This window comes from Misgurnus anguillicaudatus, chromosome 21 (assembly GCF_027580225.2).
Source record: "Misgurnus anguillicaudatus chromosome 21, ASM2758022v2, whole genome shotgun sequence".
In the NCBI taxonomy this organism is placed as follows: domain Eukaryota; kingdom Metazoa; phylum Chordata; class Actinopteri; order Cypriniformes; family Cobitidae; genus Misgurnus; species Misgurnus anguillicaudatus.
Window position 1 is genome coordinate 28804837 of NC_073357.2, and position 14500 is coordinate 28819336.

A 14500-nucleotide genomic window follows, 5' to 3' on the forward strand; every position below is an offset into this window, starting at 1 on the left:
CGGTACTCATATAAACACCAGCAGTGTACATTAAACACTGGTGATTTTGCTCTATAAACATGAGAATTAAATAAGTGCTGGTTAAAATTTAAAGGTTGGGTGTTGACAGTTTACCATTTTTACATAATGATGGTTCTTGGTGATAACTGGCATGGTGGGTTCATTTTAGCACTTGTAACTTTCCAATACAATGGAATTTTCTTCTATGCACATTACCGTGAACTTATTGTTTGATTTTTCTCCGATTGATCTTTTCAATTGGATTTTTCTACTCCGTTTTCAAAACTGTTCATGGTCTAGCACCCACTGAACTGGACTGCAGGCATGAAACTTCATTACTGAAAAGAGAGAGAGGACTGAGCCAGACAAATATGGTGAACAATAGGGGGACAGCATGAGAAATGAGGGGAGAACTGAATGAAGAGGGAGGACCAAGAGACTAAATGATATCGAAAGACAACGGTTGTAAAAGCAACAGGAAGAGGCGCAAAGGAGGTTGAGATTTTGTCCAAGATTTAACGTTACTTCTTGCGAGTGGAAGATGTAAGCAAAGCCTGTAAAGGAAATAAATAAGACTAATAGAGAAATGGATATTTGAAGAGTTTGGTTCCAAAACGCGATAAACGCTATTTAAAAAAATGAGTTGCCACCAAAATCAGTATTGTATCAGGTTGGTATTAAAAAGTAAATTATTGTGTTATTCTGTCATTCTCTGCAGAATGCAATAAATCCGCTCAACAAATCACAGCGCACCATTCCACGCATTGTAAACAATAATGGCGGTGCTTTGAATACACAAGGAATCCTAGTTTACCTCATCTACTTTGTACTTTGTGATCAACAAACAAACAAAACAAAAATAATACTTTTGATGGCATTGATAAACCTGTGGTGGTTTTCTGTGGCGGGGAAAAAACGTAAGCCATCAAAATCTAATAATTTATATGAGAGGCACTCGGGCGAAGGAAAAATGCCGGCTGTTGCTTGTTCTCACATGACAGTATCAAGCTTCTGTCATGCTAACACATTGACCCCAGCAAATCTTATGAAAGGCTTTCCATAATTTTACGCAAAGTCAACGAAAATCAAGCAGGACCAAAACATTTTACAGCTGATCACTGTCAAAAAAGTTCAGTGACGACGTCCGAAGGATGACAGCAGAAATGATGGTGTTCTTATATGACAAAGTAAGTGTTTTGATTAATTCCATTAATGTTTATGTTTTTAATCAGTGTATACCACTAGTCAACTAAATGAATATAAAATGGCAAAGATGAATGCACATTTATGTATTGATTTAATAGATTTATAGCATTTTGAAAAAAAACTTGTCATGGATTTATTGCATTTTGCGGAAAAAAATTATATTTTTTTGTCATACATTTTTGAATATTAAATAATAGATTTAAATAATTAAATAATAGATTTTTTTTATGTTTTTATAACCTAAAGAGGCTATGTGAAAGTTTGTAACAGAAAATAGTAGTTTTCATCTTGTCACTTTCTTGGTATAGAAAACACATTTTTACCCAAATTAGTTCAAATTAATTTAATGCAGATTGTAACCAAACTCTTAATTTCCAGCCAGACTCTCTCTGTAGCCGAGACACATCGTTTTCAGAGATTGTTGATTGTAACTTTTATGGCTGCACCAAAACGGTAATCAGGCAATTCTTGGCTTATTGATGACTTATTGATGACATCATTTTTACAGTGAGTGGCTTATTTTTTGGGTTGTGGTCCAGATCAAATTTTGTCATGGCACAACATGATGATACCTTGCAGCCATTCCTGAGCTTGTTGACTTTTCTCCCAAGTATATATGGCAGTTTGTCCTTTTGTTGTATCATGTTCAAGTCTTTGTTGTGGTTTGTTAAACTGGAGAAATGTTTTATTTTCTATTGAGTTCTGGTTACCAGGTCTTTCTGTTTCTATGGCAAGACTATAAATTGATATTATTATTATTATCATTATTTAATTCTGTCAATCACAACACCATATACAGTAAAGTAAACGGCTCAATACCAAACTCAAGTACAGTAAAGTACAGTCCTCTGGCATCTTTTCATCTCCCTTATTCCACTTTCAAATGAAAATCTCGATCACATTTAGTATTTCTGCTGCTACTGTACCGTTGGGGTGTTATTTATGATCAGGTTCGGCATATAAGAAACATTTTAAGTCTGCTCATGCCGAGATCCTTCAGCTTGGCTTGGAATCTCGTCGTTTAGCCTCCACCGTGTGGCTCGTGATAAGCCCTATCTCTTTTCCAAGTCTGACAACCAAATGTGCATCATCAATCCTGCCTTCCTCTCCTGTTGCACCGATTTAATTCTCTGCGTGTTGGCGGCAACAGGCTCTTGTAAGGTGCTATGTGACAGTAATTGAGATTATGATGATGCACTTCTTCGTCACGCTGTCATTATTAATCATGCAAGTACTTGTTGCGTTAGCATGGCGGCAGTTGTGGGATCTGCTCTGAGAAAAACAAACAGGGAGCCTCGCTGTCACTGCAACAAGCTGTTCCTTCATCTGGTCCAATAGCAGTTTACTCATATAACGGAGAAGGCAGCCAACAAAATGTGCGTCTCTCTTGCGTGCATACACACACAGTCAGAAAACGCATGAGCCAGAACGGCATACAGAGACGGCAAGATGCCACAAACAAACTATGCAATATTACTGTATGCATGTTTACTAAATTAAGCATGCACACGTGCGAATACAAAAAGAGCAAAAGTACAGATCTGTAATGTAAACAAATATGTAGCAGAAGGAAATAAATGCATATCCAAAGGCCATAGACTACCACAAAGACAAAAGATGAAATGTATTTATGGTTTAATAATGACATTCTCACATCACGAACAAGGGCTTTGTTTTAAGATTTCTTCATGCATGTGAGCTGATGTGGTGTGCAGATATCTTCACCTTCTATAAGCAAAAAAGGCACAAACAGTTGAATAAACAGCAGTTGAACAATTCAGTATGTTTTGTATCTCTGAAAAAATGCATTCTGCTTAGATTTTAATGAGTGCATATTGTTTCTTATATGCAGATCCATCTGTCTTGCTTCATTGTTTTATTCATTGCTTTCTGCTTAAAGCTTTAGCAATTCATCAGTCCATATTAACATCGATCACGGCGTTCTTATTAGGCGAAGAAGCAGTCAAGTGTTTGAATTCAATACAAATCAAAGAACATATTTGGATGGATGTTTGTCCACTGGCTGCTGTTTGACTGCGTGTGCGTGAAAGTTTGACCTTTTTCTGTCAATCTCCACATCTGTTCATTGATTATGTGTGTGTGTGTATCACTACAGTGCGTATAAATTGGCAGGCCATAATTAAATGCACAGACCTCTCCACTATCTCCTCCTCCAGCACCGCGCCAGTGACGCACGAGCCGGCAGCAGAAGAGTGAGTCATACAGCCCCCGGGGAGCCGCACCCCTCCTTCCCCTCCATCTTTTACTGCCTCTCTTTCTTGCTCTCATTCATTCCTTTAGCTCTCGTTTTTTCTACCTTTTTCTTTTTCTCTGTTGTCCTTTCACTCACTGTAGCAATTTGTGCGTCTTTAAAGGCTTTCACTTATTCATCTGCTTTTATTCCAGACAGCAATCTTCGTACTGCTCGCTCATTCAATCTTGCTTTTTGTAACTTTACTTGTGTCGCACACGCAGCACCTGCACGCACACATACCTAGTGCTTCACTTAGATTAGCCAAACCATTGGCCTGTGCTAACATCACACTGTTGTCAATGGAACAGCCAGCGGGAGTCCCGTTGTACCGACAAAACCTGTTACGGACCATCGATCCCCTGTCAAGCCAAAATAACTCTTTATATCAAATATCCAGAGGGGGCAAAGCTTATATACCTGCATCACCTAAACCTGATCATTTAGTAAGAATCTCAAAAATGTCTTTGACAGTGGCAATATGCAGTGTGAGAAGTATGGGTGTGTTGTGTGGCACAGATGATCTGCTGTGACACACACACCATCTGGGGACTAAAGGTGTGTTGATGGCAAGATCAAGTACATGGCTGGACACATAAGCTGCATCTGCTCCGTGATGGCTGTTTGATAGATCATTTGAAGTGAAGAAATTATTAGTGATAATAACATTATTTTAGATATTGCATGTGTGTGGATTGTCCAAACAGACTGTTTTGTGGGTCTTAAGGTGTCACCGAGTTCAAGTGTATTAAAAGGATGTAATGCTGTCGAGATGACATTGAAAAACTGCGCAGACATCTCCTCTGGGGCCGCAGTGGCCTCTATCTTTCTCTTTTCGCCCACACATGTGCAATGGGGGGTGAAAGTGTGTGGGAGAGAGTCCGGTACTAAACAAGGCGGTAAATCGTCAGGTCCAATAACATCAGCTCCATAGCACTACAACAACGAGAAGGAGGGAGTGAGGGAAACAGTAAGGGGGTAGGGTCATTAGACTAATGCATATTGACATAACTGGAGATTACAGATAAATCATTTGTGTTAAGTTGTGTTTAATTCTAAAAATAAATTTTTAAAAAAAAATCATTTTTTCTTGTTTTTAAGCTAATTTTCTTTAAGATAGACGACGCGACGTCACATTCCTCCATTGAAATGAATTGTAGCCAAAAATGTCCGATCATGGTCGCCGCCATGTTACGTAAAAACGTCAGTTTGGAGCCAAGACATGCGCAGAAGGAATCGTCCGCGGAGCCGCGGTTAGTGATGGTTGTTTTCGAAGCAGTGCTTCATGAGGCTTCGAAACATTTACGAATCTTTTGTTTCGAATCAGTGGTTCGGAGCTTGTTTCAAACTGGCCCAAGTCACGTGATTTTAGCAAACGAGGCTTCATTACGTCATAACTGTTTCGAAACGTTTAGAAAATCCGATGGTTCAAAAAAAAATATCCGATGGTTCACCACTAGGGGGAGTTGATCACATGACCAGTGTCTTATATGTTTAGGTAAACTCGGGTCAGTTTTATTATGCAAGTTCATAAAACATTTATCCTTCTGATTAATAACACTGCCATTTTGTCTAATTTTGGTTTATAGACAGATTTAATGACAAAAATGTGCATAATTAAAAGGGTAGTTAGTTTTAATAATTTATTTGCCCTAAATAAAACTAAAAACACATAATACACTTATAACTATGTCTTAATTAAGTTAAATAATTGTTTTAACATATTTTAATAAAAATCTTGCTATTATTTTGTAAAAATAAGTGTAAAATGTTTGGACATATCTGCTTTTACATTATTTTGACCAGCAGGGGTCGCCAGCGTGTGTGGTGTTTCGAACTGCTTCGAAAAACTGAATCAATTTTCGAAGCAACTGGTTCAATTGATTCGAAGCTTCAAAAAGCTTCGTTTCTCCCATCACTATAGCCGCGGTATCAAACTTCCGCCCAAACGCTCGCGCAACCATAGACAGTAAAAGAAATGGACACAGCAACCCCATTGGATTCAACGGAGACAAGTGAAGTCAATTAGAAGCACACACTTCCTGGGGGTCGAGCGTACTGCGCAGACTCAAACTGAGCTTGATGACGTTGATGTCAAGTGAGCAACCTGTCTGACCATTGTAAGTCTTCTAATAGCCGTGCCACAAGAAATCTAAATCACCCACCGAATCTTGCAGAGACAGCGAGCGTGAACAGGAACACATTTTGGTAAGTATTCTGATAAATAATCTCCCTTGACTTTATGCCTCCACGTCCACCCGATTGCCTCATAAACAGTTAAAGATTGCCTACGAGCTTCTCCCCCTGTCCATATGGTAATTTCTCTATTGTGCGACAGAGAGTAGCAGGTTATGACGCAATCGTTAGCCTATTTTTACAAAAACTGCTTCTACTGGGCCATAACGTTAGATACATGGTAACGGAGCTTTTTATACATTTTCGTGTTTCTTTAGAAATAATTAATGGACAAATGGAGTCTTTAAACGCACCAAATGTAAAGTTATTCGCTGTCAAAGTGACGCCAAAATGAATGGGAGTCAATGGAATGCTAACAGCAGGTTGGGGTCCGCTAATCAATGGCAGAACCCAGGGAAGCTTCAATAAAATATGAAACCATGGCCCCCTGCGCGCGACCAACTGAACCACGACAATCATAACGACACGCCCCATTTCTATACCATCATATTACTAGCTAAAATGAAACTTATCACAATAATGAACACTTGAACATATATCAGTGTGATAAGAACTACTTGAAAGGACCAAAACCATCTTTCGGAAACGTTTATTGGAAGTGTAAATATTTGAAGAGTTTCGTTGCAAAACCATAGACCGTAAAAAATATGGATGGTTTGTGAAGATCGCTTTTGAAGCTTAAAGTAGGCGTTGCCTGCCGTCGCCATCTTGGCCGCGCGTCCCCGCGAATTACTCGCGGAAAACCGAAAATGGGTAAAGAGGCGGGAAATGGGTGAAGCTGAGGTGAAACCATGCCCACCTAACGCGACTCTAGTGACAGCAGTGGCTGTTCAACCGACACTCAAGCAGCCACACCCTTAATTATGCTGAAGTTTAAGGCTTAATACAATTTAAATGGATGAGTTACGAAAAAATTCACACACACACCCCCTCACAGTTGTCATGAAGGGCAAAATTAGCTATATAGGCCAAAAACACTTTGTACCAGGCTGTAAACATTATTTTCTACTGTAAAGTAGGTCACTTTTAACATGTGAGTCTATGGGAATTGACTCCCTTTTGGAGCCAGCCTCAAGCGGCCAGTCGATGAATTGCAGTTTAAGTCACTTCCATGTTGGCTTCATTAGAGAGATCGGAAGGTTGCCCCTCGTGCAAAACGAGATAAATCCATTTTTTTACATTTTTGTCAAAACATGTTTATTTTTATGTTATCATGTTATTATTTTGTTTTTTTTGGTGCTACTTAGCTATATTTTTTAAGTTATGAAGGTTTAAATCAAAACAAACCAACTGCAGTTGAATTGATGTTAATTGGAATGCACAACCAAAAAACCAGATTTCTGAACAATTAAAAAAACGGAGTTATCTCGTTTTGCAATGAAACTCTTCATTTTTTTATTTAGAGCAAAGTTCCATTCGTTTGAATCGAGAGGCCGAATGTCATTGTGGAAAATCCTGGTGGCGACGGAGAAAGTGACGATGCAACAACGTTGGTTTCGAAAGAAGCAAGGAAATTAGTTACCTCCGGACGTTTCTAAATCGGAAGGCTGCAGCCTCCGGAGGTCCCATCTGCAGGCTGCATACATCATCAAGCCTGGTTCATTCGAGTTAACGAAGCATTACATTCGCAATCATAAAAATACTACAACAATTTATATTTAACCAAAAATAGTAGTCAACTTTATAACGTGTTAATATTTCTGAATTATGATGCGCAGCTTAGAAACGCGACATCCAGAGGCTGCAGCCTTCAGATTGAGAAACGGACTCTGTGTCACCGCCACACAAGTTTCCCATTAGAAAGGGTTTTTAGCACGAGGGGAACATTGTAACATGTCTGCGTTTCTCTCTGATGCCTCAAAATGTTGACTGTTTAGTCTTTTAAAGGTTTAGTGTTTTTAAAGTTTTAAGGTTGGCCAGATCGATAGTACAAAAAGCACAGGTGCTATTTAACAGCTAATATATTTTAAATTACTCGTAATTTTAAGGGGTCTAAAATAAGGAAGAGAGACGTTATTATAACTGAAAGTCCTGTAGCACATTTTTTTTAAGTTAAGTGCATAATAAATGGTTTTATAAAAAAAAAGAATCGGGTGAGAGAATCGTGATCTTAATTCCCATAGAGAAAAATCGTGATTCACATTTTAGCATGAATCGTGCAGCCCTAATACAACGTACAGACTGGACGGAGACGATCATAAATAATGCTCGTGTTTGCAGTGCACACTCATATCAAGTCAAATAATCTATGCATATGTACTGTTGTGTTGGTTTTAGGGATGCACCGAATCCAGATTTTTTAGGTTCGGCCGAATCCCAAATCCACCGTTTAAGATTCGGCCGAATCCGAATACCGAATCCTACTCGCATCCTTATTCCATTAACACAGTAAAACACATTAATGAAGTAAACAACGTCCACAGCAGTGTATTTTTCATTTTATTTAATTTTATCTGTACATTATGCCAGGATGACAAGTTGGAAAAACTATTTTGACAATTACCATAAGCCTATGCATAATGAAAGCGATGCGTTGCGACACGCTCGTTTTTCCAATAAGCAAGCAGCAAAACAGCTGGCATTTGGCGTCCTCAAGGCATTTTCAGCCGTGTTTAAAAGTTTTGGTGTCCAGCCCCTAAGGCTCACCGAAAGAAAGAGCTCATCTCCACGTCAGCACCCGATGTGTGTAATCAACGGCCGCGTGACGTTGACCAGCGTAGCGCAAGCCAAGGGTTCGGTTCGGTGGAAAAAAAATCTAGGATTCGGCCGAACCCGAACCCCGTCAAAAGCCCAGTATTCGGCCGAATCCTGGATTCGGTGCATCCCTAGTTGTTTTTATCTAATACAAATCAGCAAGTTCTGTTTTATAGGTGAAAAGTGCCAACCGCGATAATGTTTAGCTTAAATGTTAAACAAACATACAGCGATAGATGTGTGTGCCATTCTTTGAATGGTCTCTTAAAATAATCCACATTGCTAATCATAGCTAGCCCAGCGATAGGTACATTAGACAATAAGCCTGGACAAAATTCACCAAACCATCCGTAAGTAATTCATATGTTGTCTAGGAAATATCCAAAACCTGGTAAAAATCAAGAGTTAATTTACAAAATAGCTGTCACGGTCCCACAGAATCAGTGACTGTACATATTCGGGCAGTTCAGAAACTTCTTCTGCATTTATGTTTAATAAATCCCTCCGAAAACGTGCTACCTTACGCTTGTCAACATTGCCTCCGCGACTCTTTCTGCCTCCAGCTAAGCCCCACCCACACAAATACGTCACAATGTTTACCAACTGTGAAAGGGTCTAAAGATGAATGATTTTGGTAGATTTAACTAACTAAGCATTGGATTTATAGTTCCCAGCATGCTTTGCATGAGACTGCATTTGAGACTTAAAAGAGTTTCGCTTGAGTTTTGTGGTACCATTGTTCAGAAGAGGTGCTTGTGTTTAGACCAGGGGGCCTAAACAGATTTCCAAGGGGGCCTTGAGATGACTTATTCAATTATTTAAAATAAGACAGAAAAGTATTAAAATTAGATAAAACAACCAAAAATCTCTATATTTCTTATTTTGGTTATTTTTGTAATGAATATACATCTGTCTAGTCCATAGAACATTATATTGGCTAGAAATAGTGTGAGTGGCCTTTAAATATTGTTGTGGGCAATAGGGGGGCCTTAAAGTGAAAAAGGTGGAGAACCACTGCCCTACTGCAGGTAACACAATGATAATCGTGATGTGTGTTAATTCACTAAATGAGCAATAACTATGTGCTAATGCCAATACTGAGATCACTCTCTTCTTACTTGCTCATCATACTGTGGTATATAAAAATGCTAAAGAAAAGCATACTTCAAGTTAACCACTCGTCATGTGTTCCCATAATTTTATAAAGTAGATATAGCACAATATACGGTGCATGTTTAACAAATTTAAAATTAATTTTACATGATGAAATGTGTAAAAAAAGAGCCTTACTTTTTTAAGCCTTAAACGAAAACAACATAGTTTTTAAATTTTTACTATGTTCTTACCTCAACTTAGACAAATTAATATATACCTATTTTTTTTCTCAATGCGTTGTTGATGTTACTGCGCCCGAGGTTGAAGTGCTGCAAACTAAGTGCTCTTCCGCCATACAACATCATTTTATTTTTTATCTGCTTAAAAAAATCGCCACGTTTTATTTTGTGCCACCATACTTACTCGTATAACTACTCATGCAACAGTCTTTAAATAGGGAAAACATGGACGTGTTTGGTGGCTTCTAATTTCATCATCCCTGTATTACAGTTTAAAATGTATCAGATTCAATGAAAAGCTCTCTGAATCTGTGTACTTGCATGAACATGAGGAGTGGGTGTCTATATAGATTTGCCACTGCATGCTTTATTTATCTTTTTCACTGAATTACACTTCACGTTTCATTCATCTCCTCTACTCCTCCCCATCCGCTCCTCTCTTTTCGCCCTGTGCTACCGTCACACCTCACAGAGCCCCTTCTTGCCTTTCATCATTCTCTTCTTCCTCCCAGAACACTTTCAATTTCAGCTCCCTTCGTTTTTCTTCTATTTACATTCACAATACATCAGTTTTTCGATCAAAGTTAGAAAGTGTGCCTCTCAGACTCAGATAAAGGCAGTTAATCTTATAGGAAAATAACCCTGAATAAATGTCAGCAGAGTTTTCTCCCTTACTCTCTTTTCATCGTTGTGTAGTACTAATGCAAAAGCAGTTTGAAATGTTCAGATTATATTCAAAGGTTTTGAAATCAAAGCTTTCTTAAAATAGAAATGCTTTATCGAGATATTACTGTGAGGTTGCAGAAGTCCATAAAAAAATACAAAGTCTAAGAGAATGTCAGAGTTGTTCAATCGAAAGATAAACTCTTAAAGATAAAATTCTTTTTAGTTTTACATCGTGTTCATTTAAATCAAAATCACATTGCTGCCAATCATGTCAACTCTACTTAATAATATAAATAAAGTTTATATAATCTGGACAAAATTGATCATACAAGGTATAACCTCTGTTGCCATGGATGTCATATCTTTCAACATTAATAATAAATGGTATTTTAACAATATATTGGGATACACGTCTGTCTGTACTGAACATGTACTAACCTGCTAAAGAGCAGTAGAATGTGTGTTAATATGAGTGATGCTAAAATGAATATGGAAACAGAAAATGAATTATTTAGCATATATTGACAACTGCTTTTTTTCTGGTCCATTATCTATTTGTAGTTGTCAAATTCTGTCTGAAAAAAATTCAAAACCCCAGAAATGTCAATTTTTTTATTTTAAAAGCTGTGTGTTTGATCTTTAAACATGAATGTGATGTATGGCTTGTTTATTCAAAGAAGAATAACCATAGAGGACATAAAAACAGCTTCAGGGCCTTATATGCACAAAGTCTAGCAGATAGCAGATCATTTCTGCCGGTTACTGATTTGCTTTTATACAAGCTATAGGCTTAATATGTTCCCATTCACATTTTTCTTCTGTATTATATCGTATATCTATCAGCAATAAAAAAGGGGAAAAATGAAAAAGCATGATTAGTAAGTGAATTTAGTTTCTTTCATGAAGTAATATTTAATGAAAAAGAAAGTCACTCCAAAGAGCTGTTGGCATTCTGCCCGGGTCTAAAACTGGTACATAAACCCAGCCAAACACTAAATCTTTCCTTTAGCCTATATTATCTGTGATTAAGGGTGAAATTGTTTCCAAAAGAATTAAAAAGAATAAAGTCTAATGAAAAAGGGAGCATGACTTTTGTGAAGCACAATAAACTTTTCCTCCTCAATTTACCGACAAGATCATGATCCAGAGTCACACACCTGGACCTGTATGTCCACACTGTACTGTGATTTTATTGCTATTTTACATACACAGTCTCTTCATATACATAATACCCTGAATCTGGCGGAGCACATTCACATGCAGGTAAAAATAAGTCATTCATTCATTCAATAAATAAATAAATACATTGTAAATTTGCAGTCAGCAAAAACATCAAATGCTTTGTTCACAGTCTATAACGAGTGAATGGGTTGTCCGAAAGAACAGCTATACACTACAGAACTCTCAAGACTGTAAGTAGCAAAACATGTATGGGTTACCTTTAGTGATTACCTTAAGAAGTTTATCCAACCTTAAAAACAACCTCTTTGGTATAATAGAGACTTGCTAACACTTTATAATGAGATTCCATTTGCTAGCATTACTTGACTACATTAGTTAACGTTAAGTAAAACGTATATACTATATGTTAATTTCAGCATTTGTTAATACATATTTGAAAGAAAACATTTTATTTATTAATGAACTAACATGAACGATTGTATTTTTATTAATTAAGATTAACAATGAAAAGAGAAGTCCCGCACACTATCCACTTGCAAAATAAAAAGTTTATTGCAACGTTTCAATCTCTCGATCTTCCTCAGGCATCAAAAACATATATCAAACATGTAACTTCCGTGTATTTAAAAAGGTACCTTAGCCAATCACTTTGTCAAGGTCAAGGTAAGCCAATGATTGGCTTACCTTGACAATATGGTTGGCCGATATTGGCTCTCTTTCATTGTTGATATTTGGACTTTTTTGTCCTGCTCTCCTACGCACCTATCACACACAGGTGTGCGACGTTTATGTGATTAGATTACAAAGACTGTAACAATATGTTGCTTATTGCTATTTCACGTTAATGCATTATATAGAAATGAGACCCTATTGTAAAGTGTTACGTTGATTTTAATGAATAATATTTTTGACTTGAGTAAGAGAAGTATTAATATGTTTTGTCACTGAACCTAGAAATTAAAAATCAACTAAATTGTATTCAAGCCAGAATATTATTTATGTGAAGAACGTCTTAGTCTGACTCACACCGAATCCATGGTTGTTATAATTGGTTGTTATAATGACACCATTGTGCTGCTGACAGTTTTAGTAGATGATCCATATGTGTGATAGAAAAGTTAATTAGCATTTTCTCTCTCATTCCCATCCCATTTGAAACATCATTTAGTCTACTTGGTTTTATACAGATTCCACAGCAGTTGGTTAACTACAGTTACAGTATATGAATTCCAGTGACGGAAAGACTGGAGCAATAACACAATGTCCACAGATAACTTTGAAATATTTCGGAAATAATTACATTCAAAATAATAGCCAATAATTAATAAGGTAACATGCTATTTTTAGCACCCTCTAACCTAACTGGATTATCTTAAGTTATACATAATTTTTTTTACCTAAATTAACCTGATTATGATGAATGAATAGAAGGTCAGTTCAGATAACAGTTTTTACAGTATATTTATTCATTGATTGGGTAAACACCACCAAACCCACAATGAAACGATTGGATTTACTCTGTAGAGGGCATGCATGTACAACAGCTTGAGCAGTAATTGACTTTAAACTTTTTTGGTTATATGATTGTCATTATCGTCCTCTGGAAAACATGATGTCTAAATCATATCTAAACAACAGGTGTTGTCAAGGCTAGCAACATTGTTGTAGTTTATGCGGCTTGACAAAGGCAAAACACGTTTTTGTCTGATAGGGTCTAACAGATGAATTATTCAAGAAAAATCTGTTTAGCTTTGAAAATGCATGACCAGCATGTAGTGTACATCATCACAGTTCCCAAACAATCAATGCTATTGAAATAGCCTTCTATAGACGGTTTCAGCAGTAAAAACATAAACAAATTGCTTTGGTGGAACAAATCTAACTCTCAGTATATGCAAAGAATCAAATAACAACAACAGATTCATTTTAGATTAGTTTATTTCTTATAACAAGCAAAATAAACAACAAGTAGATTAGTTATCATAGCTAAAGGAACTACACTGAGCTAATGTTACTGTGTAGATAATGCATACAATGTTAAAGAGCAACTATGGTTCACGATTTTGCATTTCCTTTGGTGTGTACGTTTGTATTAGTACCATAGACTATAAAAAAGATGGCCATAATGTCCGTGGTTTCTGAAGATCGTTTATGAAGCGTGAAGTAGGCAGTGCCTGCCATCGCCATCTTGGTCACGCGTCACTTGCGGATATCCGAAAATTGGTAAAAAGGCGGTACGTGGATAAAGCTGAGGTGGCTGGTTGCTTAAACCACGCCCGCCTATCGACTCTAGTGACAGCAGTGGCTGTTAAAGCGTCACTTAAGTGGCCACGCCCTTAATTATGCAGAACTTTAAAGGTTGATATCATTTAAACGGATGAGTTACAAAAAAATAACCTCTCTCACAGTTGTCATGAAGGGTAAACTTAACTATACTAAAAAATATTTTTGTACCTGGCTGTAAACATTATTTTTTACTGTAAAGTTGGCCATTTTAACATGGAGGTTTATGGGAATTGACTCCATTTTGGACCCAGCCTCTAGCGGCCAGTCGATGAATTGCAGTTTAAATCACTTCCGATTTGGCTTCATCAGAGAGATCGGAAGGTTGCCCCTCGATTAGTACGTTAACTATATGCAAAAGGTACACACCCCAAGGTAAACAATGACGCGAGTTATCGTTTCCAATGTAAATCTCTTTTCTTGAACTACAACAAACACACGGATTGTAGGCAACAGTTTACTTCCTGGGATTGGTGAAGACCGAAATTATCATAATTCCTCCCGCTTGGACTCACAGACTGTAAATTAACTCCTGTCAGCATTGCAGCGAATCTTTTAAACATGGGAAGGAGCGTCACATTTCCTGCTAACTTCAGAGGTATTCAGGCCAATCACAGTGTACAGATTAGCTGGCCAATCAGGGACACCAACCAGATAAATGAGTTTAGTACAAAATCAATGCTTTTGA